The sequence below is a fragment of the Pseudophryne corroboree genome, chromosome 2 (genome assembly GCF_028390025.1).
Source record: "Pseudophryne corroboree isolate aPseCor3 chromosome 2, aPseCor3.hap2, whole genome shotgun sequence".
NCBI lineage: Eukaryota > Metazoa > Chordata > Amphibia > Anura > Myobatrachidae > Pseudophryne > Pseudophryne corroboree.
Window position 1 is genome coordinate 109,929,072 of NC_086445.1, and position 19,068 is coordinate 109,948,139.

The window sequence follows — 19,068 nt, forward strand, 5'->3', positions numbered from 1 at the left end:
ACATTCAGGTTCATGTTAGGTACACTGAAACAGAGTGTATCTAAATAACGGACAAGAAGAACGACCGTGCACCGGTATGTATAAATTGCAAAAATTATTATGCGAAACCAACAATTGGACAATTATATTACTGGAAAGAAAATTGCAAACTTTCTAATTATGTCCCTATTGGTGGTGCGCCCAGAGCTAGAGAGTACAAGTACTGGCAGAGGGAGAGAAAGAAAGCTCTTGTGTGGGCGCACTCTTAAAAATGAAGAAAATATTGTTCAATTAATTGCTGAAAGTTATTAAAATTTATGTTTATTAATCAAGAGTTAAAAACAAAATACCCCTCTACGATCCAAAGGAAAAAATGTAAACATAATAAAGACATGAGAAAATGTAAAAATGTTCTGGTCTGTTAATCACATGAGAAGGATTAGAAAGGCTGCAGACACCTAATAGTCTAACACCCGTTTCTCCTGACCAGTACAGATAATCTGTATTAATGAAACCGACCAAGGAGGTCACTAGCTGTAGAAGGTCAAATAATGTGTCTTAGAGAACCACTGAAATCAGGTTGATTCTAAGCAATTTAATATTCACCTATTATTCCATGTTACTCAGATTTGGAGATATCTATATTGATATAACCTGAACGCAGAAAGAAGAGAAGAAAGTTTTGAAAGAACAAATAGTGGTGATACTGCTGTTGGTGTCCACCCTTCTGAGGAAGGGGAATAGTCCCTACTCTACAACACCAGGTATTCCCAAGGAGTCTCCTCTCAAAGTACTGACCCGGCCCAACGCTGTTTCGCTTCCAAGATCAGACGAGATCGGGCATTAGCAGCGTGGTGTGATAGTAGAGAGGCTATCTACCAATGAGAGTGCACCTATATACAGATGGTAGAGTAAAGATTTAGAAAGATAAGGCCATGTAGATCTGCTTTCCACGTTAGGCGGGGTGAGCAAAATGTCACTTAATGGCAAAGTGCACCCTGGATCGTGAATGAGAGTCTACGGAAAAATAGTAAGTGGTGAAAAGAACAAGGATATTGTCACTTTTTAAATTGGACTGGTGGTTATTAACCCTGGTGGGAAACCATGTCACAGAGTATGCAGCGTCAGATAAAATAGTACATGGGGATATACTTCACATATGTGTACATTTTTGTACAAAGCAACACATCATTACTTTGAAAAAAACCTAAAAAGGTATAACACACTGTATACAAAAGAAAATGAAATAGTATGAAGAGTGAGTATAGTCTGTAATCTATGGGGTTTATCAGGCTATAATATGCACAGAAAATCCAAAATAATTGGCTTGCGGTGTGAATGGTGTGTCAAGCAAAAAGAAGCACTTATTGCCGTGATATTGTTCTGCAGTCTGTAGGATTAATCGTATGCAAGAAAAAATCTCCAACATGCAGCATGCAATGTGGAGTAGTGTGCCAAATGAGCACATGTGCCAATAATGCTAGCCTGTGATATGTGGGATTATAGTACTAGGATGTGCACAGAAAATTACAACTGCTGAATGTGCAATACATGTGCCCAATGAAAAAAAGAGTACTTCTAAAAATGGAAAAATTCAAACATAAATTGCAGATGAAAAATGGCAGATAGAAAAGTGATACTCAAGATATCAGGATCTGGAAATAGGTGAAAATGCGGGATCCTCCAAGGACAGGTTCCATCCTGTGAATCCGTGGAAAACGCGTTTCGCCCGTTTGGGCTTGTTCACTTCCGGGATCTCATGGTCAGTGCTGTGTGCGGGGTTTAAAAACCCTGCTAGTGTCAGGTAGCAGCCAATGGGTTGTACGTACCCAAATAGACATAGGGGAGGAGGTATGGGAGTTCCCATGGAGACGTGGGAAGCCAAAAGGATTAATGACGCATCCCAGCCAATCCGAGCATGGGTGCGTGAGATGACGTGGTATGTGGGCGGACTAAAAGAGAGGCTCACGGACATGAGTAATGCAGTAAGGACAGTGGGGGAACCTATGAAACGGGGAAGACGGTGGCGCCATATTGGAAATGGTATTGCCAGAAGTACATCCCGTTTATAAGGCATATATCGATGAAAAAAAGGGGGAATATATAAATATTATTATAAAGTACCAGGATATTAAAGGTACTAAATTATCGACAAGGTATATAGGGAATAGTATTAGAGATGAGCGGGTTCGGTTTCTCTGAATCCGAACCCGCCAGAACTTCATGTTTTTTTTCACGGGTCCGAGCGACTCGGATCTTCCCGCCTTGCTCGGTTAACCCGAGCGCGCCCGAACGTCATCATGACGCTGTCGGATTCTCGCGAGGCTCGGATTCTATCGCGAGACTCGGATTCTATATAAGGAGCCGCGCGTCGCCGCCATTTTCACACGTGCATTGAGATTGATAGGGAGAGGACGTGGCTGGCGTCCTCTCCGTTTAGAATAGATTAGAGAGACACTTGATTTACTAATTTTGGGGAGCATTAGGAGTACTCAGTACAGTGCAGAGTTTTGCTGATAGTGACCAGTGACCACCAGTTTTATTTATAATCCGTTCTCTGCCTGAAAAAAGCGATACACAGCACACAGTGACTCAGTCACATACCATATCTGTGTGCACTGCTCAGGCTCAGGCCAGTGTGCTGCATCATCTATTATCTATATATAATATTATATATATCTGTCTGACTGCTCAGCTCACACAGCTTATAATTGTGGGGGAGACTGGGGAGCACTACTGCAGTGCCAGTTATAGGTTATAGCAGGAGCCAGGAGTACATAATATATTATATAGTGAGTGACCACCAGACACACAGTGCAGTTTATTTAATATATCCGTTCTCTGCCTGAAAAAAGCGATACACACAGTGACTCAGTCAGTCACATACCATATCTGTGTGCACTGCTCAGGCTCAGGCCAGTGTGCTGCATCATCTATATATATTATATATCTGTCTGACTGCTCAGCTCACACAGCTTATAATTGTGGGGGAGACTGGGGAGCACTACTGCAGTGCCAGTTATAGGTTATAGCAGGAGCCAGGAGTACATAATATTATATTAAAATTAAACAGTGCACACTTTTGCTGCAGGAGTGCCACTGCCAGTGTGACTAGTGACCAGTGACCTGACCACCAGTATATATAATATTAGTAGTATACTATCTCTTTATCAACCAGTCTATATTAGCAGCAGACACAGTACAGTGCGGTAGTTCACGGCTGTGGCTACCTCTGTGTCGGCACTCGGCAGCCCGTCCATAATTGTATATACCACCTAACCGTGGTTTTTTTTTCTTTCTTTATACATACATACTAGTTACGAGTATACTATCTCTTTATCAACCAGTCTATATATTAGCAGCAGACACAGTACAGTGCGGTAGTTCACGGCTGTGGCTACCTCTGTGTCGGCACTCGGCAGCCCGTCCATAATTGTATATACCACCTAACCGTGTTTTTTTTTTTTTTCTTTATACATACATACTAGTTACGAGTATACTATCTCTTTATCAACCAGTCTATATATTAGCAGCAGACACAGTACAGTGCGGTAGTTCACGGCTGTGGCTACCTCTGTGTCGGCACTCGGCAGCCCGTCCATAATTGTATATACCACCTAACCGTGGTTTTTTTTTCTTTCTTTATACATACATACTAGTTACGAGTATACTATCTCTTTATCAACCAGTCTATATATTAGCAGCAGACACAGTACAGTGCGGTAGTTCACGGCTGTGGCTACCTCTGTGTCGGCACTCGGCAGCCCGTCCATAATTGTATATACCACCTAACCGTGGTTTTTTTTTCTTTCTTTATACATACATACTAGTTACGAGTATACTATCTCTTTATCAACCAGTCTATATATTAGCAGCAGACACAGTACAGTGCGGTAGTTCACGGCTGTGGCTACCTCTGTGTCGGCACTCGGCAGCCCGTCCATAATTGTATATACCACCTAACCGTGGTTTTTTTTTCTTTCTTTATACATACATACTAGTTACGAGTATACTATCTCTTTATCAACCAGTCTATATTAGCAGCAGACACAGTACAGTGCGGTAGTTCACGGCTGTGGCTACCTCTGTGTCGGCACTCGGCAGCCCGTCCATAATTGTATATACCACCTAACCGTGGTTTTTTTTTCTTTCTTTATACATACATACTAGTTACGAGTATACTATCTCTTTATCAACCAGTCTATATATTAGCAGCAGACACAGTACAGTGCGGTAGTTCACGGCTGTGGCTACCTCTGTGTCGGCACTCGGCAGCCCGTCCATAATTGTATATACCACCTAACCGTGGTTTTTTTTTCTTTCTTTATACATACATACTAGTTACGAGTATACTATCTCTTTATCAACCAGTCTATATATTAGCAGCAGACACAGTACAGTGCGGTAGTTCACGGCTGTGGCTACCTCTGTGTCGGCACTCGGCAGCCCGTCCATAATTGTATACTAGTATCCAATCCATCCATCTCCATTGTTTACCTGAGGTGCCTTTTAGTTGTGCCTATTAAAATATGGAGAACAAAAATGTTGAGGTTCCAAAATTAGGGAAAGATCAAGATCCACTTCCACCTCGTGCTGAAGCTGCTGCCACTAGTCATGGCCGAGACGATGAAATGCCAGCAACGTCGTCTGCCAAGGCCGATGCCCAATGTCATAGTACAGAGCATGTCAAATCCAAAACACCAAATATCAGTAAAAAAAGGACTCCAAAACCTAAAATAAAATTGTCGGAGGAGAAGCGTAAACTTGCCAATATGCCATTTACCACACGGAGTGGCAAGGAACGGCTGAGGCCCTGGCCTATGTTCATGGCTAGTGGTTCAGCTTCACATGAGGATGGAAGCACTCAGCCTCTCGCTAGAAAAATGAAAAGACTCAAGCTGGCAAAAGCAGCACAGCAAAGAACTGTGCATTCTTCGAAATCCCAAATCCACAAGGAGAGTCCAATTGTGTCGGTTGCGATGCCTGACCTTCCCAACACTGGACGTGAAGAGCATGCGCCTTCCACCATTTGCACGCCCCCTGCAAGTGCTGGAAGGAGCACCCGCAGTCCAGTTCCTGATAGTCAGATTGAAGATGTCAGTGTTGAAGTACACCAGGATGAGGAGGATATGGGTGTTGCTGGCGCTGGGGAGGAAATTGACCAGGAGGATTCTGATGGTGAGGTGGTTTGTTTAAGTCAGGCACCCGGGGAGACACCTGTTGTCCGTGGGAGGAATATGGCCGTTGACATGCCAAGTGAAAATACCAAAAAAATCAGCTCTTCGGTGTGGAGGTATTTCACCAGAAATGCGGACAACAGGTGTCAAGCCGTGTGTTCCCTTTGTCAAGCTGTAATAAGTAGGGGTAAGGACGTTAACCACCTCGGAACATCCTCCCTTATACGTCACCTGCAGCGCATTCATAATAAGTCAGTGACAAGTTCAAAAACTTTGGGTGACAGCGGAAGCAGTCCACTGACCAGTAAATCCCTTCCTCTTGTAACCAAGCTCACGCAAACCACCCCACCAACTCCCTCAGTGTCAATTTCCTCCTTCCCCAGGAATGCCAATAGTCCTGCAGGCCATGTCACTGGCAATTCTGACGAGTCCTCTCCTGCCTGGGATTCCTCCGATGCATCCTTGCGTGTAATGCCTACTGCTGCTGGCGCTGCTGTTGTTGCCGCTGGGAGTCGATGGTCATCCCAGAGGGGAAGTCGTAAGCCCACTTGTACTACTTCCAGTAAGCAATTGACTGTTCAACAGTCCTTTGCGAGGAAGATGAAATATCACAGCAGTCATCCTACTGCAAAGCGGATAACTGAGTCCTTGACAACTATGTTGGTGTTAGACGTGCGTCCGGTATCCGCCGTTAGTTCACAGGGAACTAGACAATTTATTGAGGCAGTGTGCCCCCGTTACCAAATACCATCTAGGTTCCACTTCTCTAGGCAGGCGATACCGAGAATGTACACGGACGTCAGAAAAAGACTCACCAGTGTCCTAAAAAATGCAGTTGTACCCAATGTCCACTTAACCACGGACATGTGGACAAGTGGAGCAGGGCAGGGTCAGGACTATATGACTGTGACAGCCCACTGGGTAGATGTATGGACTCCCGCCGCAAGAACAGCAGCGGCGGCACCAGTAGCAGCATCTCGCAAACGCCAACTCTTTCCTAGGCAGGCTACGCTTTGTATCACCGCTTTCCAGAATACGCACACAGCTGAAAACCTCTTACGGCAACTGAGGAAGATCATCGCGGAATGGCTTACCCCAATTGGACTCTCCTGTGGATTTGTGGCATCGGACAACGCCAGCAATATTGTGTGTGCATTAAATATGGGCAAATTCCAGCACGTCCCATGTTTTGCACATACCTTGAATTTGGTGGTGCAGAATTTTTTAAAAAACGACAGGGGCGTGCAAGAGATGCTGTCGGTGGCCAGAAAAATTGCGGGACACTTTCGGCGTACAGGCACCACGTACAGAAGACTGGAGCACCACCAAAAACTACTGAACCTGCCCTGCCATCATCTGAAGCAAGAAGTGGTAACGAGGTGGAATTCAACCCTCTATATGCTTCAGAGGTTGGAGGAGCAGCAAAAGGCCATTCAAGCCTATACAATTGAGCACGATATAGTAGGTGGAATGCACCTGTCTCAAGTGCAGTGGAGAATGATTTCAACGTTGTGCAAGGTTCTGATGCCCTTTGAACTTGCCACACGTGAAGTCAGTTCAGACACTGCCAGCCTGAGTCAGGTCATTCCCCTCATCAGGCTTTTGCAGAAGAAGCTGGAGGCATTGAAGAAGGAGCTAAAAGGGAGCGATTCCGCTAGGCATGTGGGACTTGTGGATGCAGCCCTTAATTCGCTTAACAAGGATTCACGGGTGGTCAATCTGTTGAAATCAGAGCACTACATTTTGGCCACCGTGCTCGATCCTAGATTTAAAGCCTACCTTGGATCTCTCTTTCCGGCAGACACAGGTCTGCTGGGGTTGAAAGACCTGCTGGTGACAAAATTGTCAAGTCAAGCGGAACGCGACCTGTCAACATCTCCTCCTTCACATTCTCCCGCAACTGGGGGTGCGAGGAAAAGGCTCAGAATTCCGAGCCCACCCGCTGGCGGTGATGCAGGGCAGTCTGGAGCGACTGCTGATGCTGACATCTGGTCCGGACTGAAGGACCTGACAACGATTACGGACATGTCGTCTACTGTCACTGCATATGATTCTCTCAACATTGATAGAATGGTGGAGGATTATATGAGTGACCGCATCCAAGTAGGCACGTCACACAGTCCGTACTTATACTGGCAGGAAAAAGAGGCAATTTGGAGGCCCTTGCACAAACTGGCTTTATTCTACCTAAGTTGCCCTCCCACAAGTGTGTACTCCGAAAGAGTGTTTAGTGCCGCCGCTCACCTTGTCAGCAATCGGCGTACGAGGTTACATCCAGAAAATGTGGAGAAGATGATGTTCATTAAAATGAATTATAATCAATTCCTCCGCGGAGACATTGACCAGCAGCAATTGCCTCCACAAAGTACACAGGGAGCTGAGATGGTGGATTCCAGTGGGGACGAATTGATAATCTGTGAGGAGGGGGATGTACACGGTGATATATCGGAGGGTGAAGATGAGGTGGACATCTTGCCTCTGTAGAGCCAGTTTGTGCAAGGAGAGATTAATTGCTTCTTTTTTGGGGGGGGTCCAAACCAACCCGTCATATCAGTCACAGTCGTGTGGCAGACCCTGTCACTGAAATGATGGGTTGGTTAAAGTGTGCATGTCCTGTTTTGTTTATACAACATAAGGGTGGGTGGGAGGGCCCAAGGACAATTCCATCTTGCACCTCTTTTTTCTTTTCTTTTTCTTTCCATCATGTGCTGATTGGGGAGGGTTTTTTGGAAGGGACATCCTGCGTGACACTGCAGTGCCACTCCTAGATGGGCCCGGTGTTTGTGTCGGCCACTAGGGTCGCTAATCTTACTCACACAGTCAGCTACCTCATTGCGCCTCTTTTTTTCTTTGCGTCATGTGCTGTTTGGGGAGGGTTTTTTGGAAGGGACATCCTGCGTGACACTGCAGTGCCACTCCTAGATGGGCCCGGTGTTTGTGTCGGCCACTAGGGTCGCTAATCTTACTCACACAGCTACCTCATTGCGCCTCTTTTTTTCTTTGCGTCATGTGCTGTTTGGGGAGGGTTTTTTGGAAGGGACATCCTGCGTGACACTGCAGTGCCACTCCTAGATGGGCCCGTTGTTTGTGTCGGCCACTAGGGTCGCTAATCTTACTCACACAGCTACCTCATTGCGCCTCTTTTTTTCTTTGCGTCATGTGCTGTTTGGGGAGGGTTTTTTGGAAGGGCCATCCTGCGTGACACTGCAGTGACACTCCTAGATGGGCCCGGTGTTTGTGTCGGCCACTAGGGTCGCTAATCTTACTCACACAGCTACCTCATTGCGCCTCTTTTTTTCTTTGCGTCATGTGCTGTTTGGGGAGGGTTTTTTGGAAGGGACATCCTGCGTGACACTGCAGTGCCACTCCTAGATGGGCCCGGTGTTTGTGTCGGCCACTAGGGTCGCTTATCTTACTCACACAGCGACCTCGGTGCAAATTTTAGGACTAAAAATAATATTGTGAGGTGTGAGGTATTCAGAATAGACTGAAAATGAGTGTAAATTATGGTTTTTGAGGTTAATAATACTTTGGGATCAAAATGACCCCCAAATTCTATGATTTAAGCTGTTTTTTAGTGTTTTTTGAAAAAAACACCCGAATCCAAAACACACCCGAATCCGACAAAAAAAATTCGGTGAGGTTTTGCCAAAACGCGTTCGAACCCAAAACACGGCCGCGGAACCGAACCCAAAACCAAAACACAAAACCCGAAAAAATTTCAGGCGCTCATCTCTATATAAGTGAAGGAGTTGGTAACACTGTAGAACGGACGAGGGGTATAGGAAGTCCATATGCACCGGAGGTCAATAGGAGAGAGATTGTGAAATATCTTGACTAATCAGTGTGTTAATGTCACTCATTAGGTTGGTCTATGAGGGATATGTTAGTATGTAGATGATACATAGCTTGCTGCAAATGCAGGAAAAATAGATCGCTGGGATGAATGCTATGGTGCCATATTGGAAAGGGGCAAAGCTGCCAGAAATAGAAAAAATGTATAATTGTTGTTGAAAAAGAGAGAGAACGCAAAAAGTGATAAATTGGAGAGGTGATTATAGTTGAATATTGTAAATCACAAGGGTATACTGATATCCAGAATAGAGATGAATTGGCCGTGGTACGTGCGATAGGCCATAGGATGGGAAGCTTATATGGGTGATTGTTGCAAGAGGAGAGAAACAAGGACAGGGAGTTATATAAATGTGATATATAGGATGTTAGGTAAAAAAAGGGGGGGAGGGGGGGGAAAGGGGAGAAAGGGAAAAGGGAGGGGAGTGTGGTTGAAAATGGGATTAGGACAGGAGATAATGGAATATGCCATTAAGGCAAGGTGAAGGAAAAAGGAAGAAAAGAGAAGTGAAATATGGGGGAAATTATGTACATGAGGGGAGAGAGGAGTGTGAGGAGATAGGAGATGGGAAGGGGAAGTGAGAAAATATATATGTTGGGGGCAATGAATTACCCTGGCGGTATGGGAAAAAATAGGGGGAGATACGTGCAACTGGGGGTTAAAAGGGGATGTGGGTATGGTGATTATGTGAATAATATAGAATTGTGCTGGGAATGGGGGTGGTGTAAATTGTATAGTATTTAATTGTGTGTGGCGCTTGACAGGTGACATGGATGAGGTTAATTATGTTACCCATAGAGATGGGGCTGCGGTAAATGCCTGAATCCCCTGTTTTATAATAAAAACAATGGAATAAAGGGGATTCATGACCCCGGATTTGGGGTTCTGAAAATCATTAGACTGAAATAATAATAGGTGATCGTGTACATTCTGCCAATACATTGAGAAAAGCTGTCCTTGGAGTGGAAGAAAAAAGAGAGAAAGAAAGAAAATGAGTGAAAATTGAAAAAAAATTTTAATAAAAGGTGAAATCTCCAAAAGGGGGGAGATAGAATACTGAGTGAAACAAAAAAATGGAGGATTGAAAGTTGAGTGGATTATGAAAAAATAAAGTCACGCATGTATATGGGAATGGTGGTGGATAAATGTTTAAAGGTGAGCAGGGGAAGGTATAATAGGAAGGGTGGAGGAAACCTGTGCAAAGTAATGTTTGGATGACGTGAAAGGGACAAAATATATTGAATTAGTTTATCACAATAGGGGAGAGAAAGAAAGTTGAAAAAGTTGGATATGCTGTTAGGATTAGTGTGGAAGCATGTATGTGTGATGTGTACAAGTGATAGACGCTGTGAGGTTGTTAGGGGACAGTGATGATGCAGTATATTGAATGGGAAGTGAAAGAAAAGAAAAAATATAAAAATTAAATAATAAAAACAATAAGAGTGTAAAAATTATTGTAGATTAAACAAAATTATAAAAAGGCACCATAATTTATATTTTCATTCAGTCCAAGTGGTCTGAGACTTCCAAGGCGAAAAATCCACTCGCTCTCTTTTTTATATAGTTCTTTGGTCATATCGCCTCCTCGTATGCCCAAGTTGATGCGATCTAGACCAAAGACTTTTAATTCCTTGGTTGATCCATTGTGTTGATGGTGGAAATGTTTGGCAACCGTGGTGAGTTGTTTCATTCGTGCCAGATCCTCGAAACTCAGATTGGGACATACCGAGGACAGCACGATACCCAGCCCGTCAGAGAAAAACAGTGAGATAGATTCTAACAACTCTAGCTCACTACAAGTTATCAATCTCTCCTTTAGATCCCTCTCCCCAGATCACATGGCAGTACTCACTAAGGGACTCTCCTTTTCACCATCCAAGTCGTTCAATCGATTTTCTTGGGAAAAGGATTTGAGACTGTTCGGGAGGAAGCTTCTTCTAAAAAAATTCTTCTCCAAACAGCAAGGCAGACAATCAGAGAATATCGCTGATCCCGATTTTACCACCGATGATTTTAATGCCATTCGTGAGTTGGAAGAACTACAGGCCGAATCCAGTATGGATGCACCAGCCACATACAGGCCCCAGTGTAGGCCCAAATCCACGTTCTTTCCTCCTGATAACAACAACCCAGAGATTAAGGTGTTTCTGAATAGAGTTTCCAAAGAATTTGACGAAATCTACGCCCAGAGTCGACATGGCCTTCATCATTTTCCTTCCAATCTAAAATTCAAGGAGCGTAAAGCCCTACAGGAATTGGAAACCTGGCATGATGTCATCTTCAAACCGTCTGACAAAGGTGGTAACATCGTACTTTGGCCACGAGAAATGTATATTACTGAGGCTTACCGACAACTTCATAACACCTCCTGTTATAAGAAACTTCTTAGTGACCCAACCATCAGATTTATGAATTCTTACAATTCTATAATACAACACGCAACTACACAAGGTACCATCACCAAACCAGAGCAAAAATATTTAACAACCCAGAATCCGAAAACACCTACCTTTTACTTACTTCCCAAGGTACACAAAGATGCCTCTGTACCACCTGGAAGACCGATTATGTCTGGTAACGGTGGACTTCAGGAACAACCAAGTCGTTTTTTGGATCTCCATCTCCGTGAATTTGTCCTTTCTTTACCCTCTTATTTGCAGGATACAGCGGACTTACTACGCAAAATTCATAATATACACTGTGAAGAAAATCTCCTATTGGTAACTCTGGATGTAGAAGCACTCTACACGAGCATTAATCACCATCAAGGCATCACAGCTGTGAAATACTATTTAGATCAAGGAGGAGCCAGTGACTTTTCAACTTTTCTTCTGTTGCTGCTTGATTTTGTCCTATCTAAAAATTACTTTGTTTTTCAGGACCAATTTTTCCTGCAAATAAGGGGAACCGCAATGGGCGCAGCATGCGCCCCCACTTACGCCAATCTGTTTTTGGGATGGTGGGAGCATTTTTATGTCTTTAATGCTGGAAACGAAAGATACACCACACATGTGGAATTGTGGTTGAGGTATATCGATGACGTTTTCATTATCTGGAACGGAGAAAGAGATTTATTAGTGGAATTCATTGGAACACTTAATACCAATGATTTAAATATCAGGTTGACCCACACCATCAGTTCAGACAGGGTTCCGTTTCTTGACCTAAATATCTACAGATCCCACATGGGCTATTTGGAAACAGAGCTATATCGGAAGGAGACGGCAACCAACAGTCTCCTTCTCCAAACTAGCTCACATTTCCCTCCGACTATTGAGAATATACCCAAAGGAGAATATCTCAGGCTAAGGCGCAATTGCTCCGAGGACCACGTTTACAAAACCAAGAGCTGGGAACTTACTAATCGACTTCATGCCAGAGGATATAGTAAACGGTCACTCAAACGAGCCTATCAGGCCACCACATCTATCAAGAGAGATCACTTAATTTTTGGGGCTAAGAAGGCAACACCGGAAAATGAAGAGACAATCAGATTTATAGGAACATTTTGTCCCGAATGGAGAATGCTTAAGGATGCCATAACCAAACACCTTCCTATACTTCAGATGGATCCTGATCTATCTCCCATTGTAGGCCCCACGGTACAGATGAGCTGGCGCCGATCCAGAAACATCAAAGACCAATTAGTTCGGAGCCATTTGTTAACCTCAACACGCAGGAAGCCAGTGACAACAGGTTCCTTTCCGTGTGGCCAGTGTAAGTCGTGCACGCACATACTGCAAACTAATACGGTCACAGACAAATATGGCCAACTAACCAAGTTACGTCACTTTTTCAACTGTAACACACAAGCAGTAATTTACTGCATCACTTGCAGTTGCAATGTAAAATATGTCGGCATGACCACACGCAAACTGAAAGAGAGGGTCCTGGAACACGTTGGGAACATTCGAAATGCATCAAAGGATCTGGCACGAATGAAACAACTCACCACGGTTGCCAAACATTTCCACCATCAACACAATGGATCAACCAAGGAATTAAAAGTCTTTGGTCTAGATCGCATCAACTTGGGCATACGAGGAGGCGATATGACCAAAGAACTATATAAAAAAGAGAGCGAGTGGATTTTTCGCCTTGGAAGTCTCAGACCACTTGGACTGAATGAAAATATAAATTATGGTGCCTTTTTATAATTTTGTTTAATCTACAATAATTTTTACACTCTTATTGTTTTTATTATTTAATTTTTATATTTTTTCTTTTCTTTCACTTCCCATTCAATATACTGCATCATCACTGTCCCCTAACAACCTCACAGCGTCTATCACTTGTACACATCACACATACATGCTTCCACACTAATCCTAACAGCATATCCAACTTTTTCAACTTTCTTTCTCTCCCCTATTGTGATAAACTAATTCAATATATTTTGTCCCTTTCACGTAATCCAAACATTACTTTGCACAGGTTTCCTCCACCCTTCCTATTATACCTTCCCCTGCTCACCTTTCAACATTTATCCACCACCATTCCCATATACATGCGTGACTTTATTTTTTCATAATCCACTCAATTTTCAATCCTCCATTTTTTTGTTTCACTCAGTATTCTATCTCCCCCCTTTTGGAGATTTCACCTTTTATTAAATTTTTTTTTCAATTTTCACTCATTTTCTTTCTTTCTCTCTTTTTTCTTCCACTCCAAGGACAGCTTTTTTCAATGTATTGGCAGAATGTACACGATCACTATTATTATTTCAGTCTAATGATTTTCAGAACCCCAAATCCGGGGTCATGAATCCCCTTTATTCCATTGTTTTTATTATAAAACAGGGGATTCAGGCATTTACCGCAGCCCCATCTCTATGGGTAACATAATTAACCTCATCCATGTCACCTGTCAAGCGCCACACACAATTAAATACTATACAATTTACACCACCCCCATTCCCAGCACAATTCTATATTATTCACATAATCACCATACCCACATCCCCTTTTAACCCCCAGTTGCACGTATCTCCCCCTATTTTTTCCCATACCGCCAGGGTAATTCATTGCCCCCAACATATATATTTTCTCACTTCCCCTTCCCATCTCCTATCTCCTCACACTCCTCTCTCCCCTCATGTACATAATTTCCCCCATATTTCACTTCTCTTTTCTTCCTTTTTCCTTCACCTTGCCTTAATGGCATATTCCATTATCTCCTGTCCTAATCCCATTTTCAACCACACTCCCCTCCCTTTTCCCTTTCTCCCCTTTCCCCCCCCTCCCCCCCTTTTTTTACCTAACATCCTATATATCACATTTATATAACTCCCTGTCCTTGTTTCTCTCCTCTTGCAACAATCACCCATATAAGCTTCCCATCCTATGGCCTATCGCACGTACCACGGCCAATTCATCTCTATTCTGGATATCAGTATACCCTTGTGATTTACAATATTCAACTATAATCACCTCTCCAATTTATCACTTTTTGCGTTCTCTCTCTTTTTCAACAAAAATTATAAATTTTTTCTATTTCTGGCAGCTTTGCCCCTTTCCAATATGGCACCATAGCATTCATCCCAGCGATCTATTTTTCCTGCATTTGCAGCAAGCTATGTATCATCTACATACTAACATATCCCTCATAGACCAACCTAATGAGTGACATTAACACACTGATTAGTCAAGATATTTCACAATCTCTCTCCTATTGACCTCCGGTGCATATGGACTTCCTATACCCCTCGTCCGTTCTACAGTGTTACCAACTCCTTCACTTATACTATTCCCTATATACCTTGTCGATAATTTAGTACCTTTAATATCCTGGTACTTTATAATAATATTTATATATTCCCCCTTTTTTTCATCGATATATGCCCTATAAACGGGACGTACTTCTGGCAATACCATTTCCAATATGGCGCCACCGTCTTCCCCGTTTCATAGGTTCCCCCACTGTCCTTACTGCATTACTCATGTCCGTGAGCCTCTCTTTTAGTCCGCCCACATACCACGTCATCTCACGCACCCATGCTCGGATTGGCTGGGATGCGTCATTAATCCTTTTGGCTTCCCACGTCTCCATGGGAACTCCCATACCTCCTCCCCTATGTCTATTTGGGTACGTACAAGTCAACCCATTGGCTGCTACCTGACACTAGCAGGGTTTTTAAACCCCGCACACAGCACTGACCATGAGATCCCGGAAGTGAACAAGCCCAAACGGGCGAAACGCGTTTTCCACGGATTCACAGCATGGAACCTGTCCTTGGAGGATCCCGCATTTTCACCTATTTCCAGATCCTGATATCTTGAGTATCACTTTTCTATCTGCCATTTTTCATCTGCAATTTATGTTTGAATTTTTCCATTTTTATAAGTACTCTTTTTTTCATTGGGCACATGTATTGCACATTCAGCAGTTGTAATTTTCTGTGCACATCCTAGTACTATGGCCCTCATTCCGAGTTGTTCGCTCGTTCTTTTTCATCGCATCGCAGTGAAAATCCGCTTAGTACGCATGCGCAAAGTTCGCACTGCGACTGCGCCAAGTAACTTTACTATGAAGAAAGTATTTTTACTCACGGCTTTTTCTTCGCTCCGGCGAACGTAATGTGATTGACAGGAAATGGGTGTTACTGGGCGGAAACACGGCGTTTTAGGGGCGTGTGGCTGAAAACGCTACCGTTTCCGGAAAAAACGCAGGAGTGGCTGGAGAAACGGTGGGAGTGCCTGGGCGAACGCTGGGTGTGTTTGTGACGTCAACCAGGAACGACAAGCACTGAACTGATCGCACAGGCAGAGTAAGTCTGGAGCTACTCTGAAACTGCGAAGTAGTTTGTAATAGCAATATTGCGAATACATCGGTCGCAATTTTAAGAAGCTAAGATTCACTCCCAGTAGGCGGCGGCTTAGCGTGAGCAACTCTGCTAAATTCGCCTTGCGACCGACCAACTCGGAATGAGGGCCTATAATCCCACATATCACAGGCTAGCATTATTGGCATATGTGCTCATTTGGCACACTACTCCACATTGCATGCTGCATGTTGGAGATTTTTTCTTGCATACGATTAATCCTACAGACTGCAGAACAATATCACGGCAATAAGTGCTTCTTTTTGCTTGACACACCATTCACACCGCAAGCCAATTATTTTGGATTTTCTGTGCATATTATAGCCTGATAAACCCCATAGATTACAGACTATACTCACTCTTCATACTATTTCATTTTCTTTTGTATACAGTGTGTTATACCTTTTTAGGTTTTTTTCAAAGTAATGATGTGTTGCTTTGTACAAAAATGTACACATATGTGAAGTATATCCCCATGTACTATTTTATCTGACGCTGCATACTCTGTGACGTGGTTTCCCACCAGGGTTAATAACCACCAGTCCAATTTAAAAAGTGACAATATCCTTGTTCTTTTCACCACTTACTATTTTTCCGTAGACTCTCATTCACGATCCAGGGTGCACTTTGCCATTAAGTGACATTTTGCTCACCCCGCCTAACGTGGAAAGCAGATCTACATGGCCTTATCTTTCTAAATCTTTACTCTACCATCTGTATATAGGTGCACTCTCATTGGTAGATAGCCTCTCTACTATCACACCACGCTGCTAATGCCCGATCTCGTCTAATCTTGGAAGCGAAACAGCGCTGGGCCGGGTCAGTACTTTGAGAGGAGACTCCTTGGGAATACCTGGTGTTGTAGAGTAGGGACTATTCCCCTTCCTCAGAAGGGTGGACACCAACAGCAGTATCACCACTATTTGTTCTTTCAAAACTTTCTTCTCTTCTTTCTGCGTTCAGGTTATATCAATATAGATATCTCCAAATCTGAGTAACATGGAATAATAGGTGAATATTAAATTGCTTAGAATCAACCTGATTTCAGTGGTTCTCTAAGACACATTATTTGACCTTCTACAGCTAGTGACCTCCTTGGTCGGTTTCATTAATACAGATTATCTGTACTGGTCAGGAGAAACGGGTGTTAGACTATTAGGTGTCTGCAGCCTTTCTAATCCTTCTCATGTGATTAACAGACCAGAACATTTTTACATTTTCTCATGTCTTTATTATGTTTACATTTTTTCCTTTGGATCGTAGAGGGGTATTTTGTTTTTAACTCTTGATTAATAAACATAAATTTTAATAACTTTCAGCAATTAATTGAACAATATTTTCTTCATTTTTAAGAGTGCGCCCACACAAGAGCTTTCTTTCTCTCCCTCTGCCAGTACTTGTATCTAAATAACAACAGAAAAAAATAGTCTATTATATTTAGTTATATTTAAAAATCAAAATAGTCTCCAAACTGAACGAAAATCTTTTATCGCTTTATGAAATTTCTATACATTATAAGCAACAACTGTTACACTATACATTTTCTTTTTGTTATACTTTTACTTATATGCACTAAATTGATTGTTTTCATAAATCAGGTGCCGGCTTCTAGATCTCCATATACAGAGTAGTGGTGTCAATTTTCTAATTTGTACACAATTTATTACAATATTATAGGTTCAAGGGGTGTTTCTGAGTTGGGTGCATCTGAAGAAATGGACGTTTCTCCAGATTTTGAGCTGACTGTGCATGTGTCTGATTATGAATATATGGTGTGTGCATGTGCCGCATGATGCGTCCAAAGTCGCTAGCGGTAGCAGGTGTTCCGGATCTTGGGGGTCATTACGAGTTGTTCGCTCGTTGCCGATTTTCGCAACGGAGCGATTAAGGCAAAAATGCGCATGCGCAGGGTTCGCAGTGCGCATTCGGTTAGTATTTTAACACAAAACTTAGTAGATTTACTCACGCCCGAACAAAGATTTTTCATCGTTGAAGTGATCGTAGTGTGATTGACAGGAAGTGGGTGTTTCTGGGCGGAAACTGGCCGTTTTCTGGGAGTGTGCGGAAAAACGCAGGCGTGCCAGGGAAAAACGCGGGAGTGTCTGGAGAAACGGGGGAGTGGCTGGGTGAACGCTGGGCGTGTGTGTGACGTCAAACCAGGAACGAAACTGACTGAACTGATCGCTATTTGTGAGTAAGTCTCGAGCTACTCAGAAACTGCTAAGAAATTTATTTTCGCAATTCTGCTTCTGCTTTCGTTCGCAATTCTGCTATGCTAAGATACACTCCCAGAGGGCGGCGGCCTAGCGTGTGCAATGCTGCTAAAAGCAGCTAGCGAGCGAACAACTCGGAATCACCCCCTTTGTGTGTACAGAGGCTAATGTTAAGTAGGCATTTCTGGGCAGTGAGCATTAAGACGCACGGAGCAGATGTTTCTGATGGGAGAAACATGGATGTTTATAGAGACTTCCGTGCTTGAATAAGGTGTTGAGACATCTGTTTCAGACAGATACTGCAGGCGGTGTGTCCGGGATGCAGGAAGTCACACTAATACACACATAGGCGGATAGATAGCTACATTAGCATGTCTTACTCCATAGACTGAGGCAATGGATGCAGATTCAGACATAGGGGGTTATTCAGATTTGCTAGTAAACAAAAAAAGTTAGCAATTGGCCAAAACCATGTTGCAGTGCAGGTGGGGCAGATGTAACATGTGCAGAGAGAGTTAGATTTGGGTGTGGTGTGTTCAAACTGAAATCTAAATTGCAGTGTAAAAATAAAGCAGCCAGTATTTACCATATACTAGGTGCTTCATCGCGCCCTATGGGTGCTCTTCACACTGTCGCAAGGGGCTACGCTCCCCTTAACCCCTGCACGCCTTTCTGGGGTTCAATATTTGTATTATATGGAGTATTACCTGCATTCCTAGTTTCTCTAACGTCCTAAGTGGATGCTATGGACTCCGTAAGGACCATGGGGATTAGCGGCTCCGCAGGAGACTGGGCACAACTATAAAGAAAGCTTTTAGACTACTGGTGTGCACTGGCTCCTCCCACCAAGACCCTCCTCCAGACCTCAGTTAGATTCTTGTGCCCGGCTGAGCTGGATGCACACTAGTGGCTCTCCTGAGCACCTAGAAAGAAAGTATATTTAGGTTTTTTATTTTCAGTGAGATCTGCTGGCAACAGACTCACTGCAGCGAGGGACTAAGGGGAGAAGAAGCGAACCTACCTAAC

The 19,068-nt window shown here is 43.4% G+C and overlaps 2 pseudogenes; one reads left to right on the forward strand and one right to left on the reverse strand.

Moving 5' to 3' along the window:
- Nucleotides 1-728: 728 nt before the first annotated feature.
- On the reverse strand, nt 729-847 carry LOC135052954 (5S ribosomal RNA; annotated as a pseudogene).
- Nucleotides 848-16,578: 15,731 nt separating this feature from the next.
- Nucleotides 16,579-16,697, forward strand: LOC135051627 (5S ribosomal RNA; annotated as a pseudogene).
- Nucleotides 16,698-19,068: the final 2,371 nt, after the last annotated feature.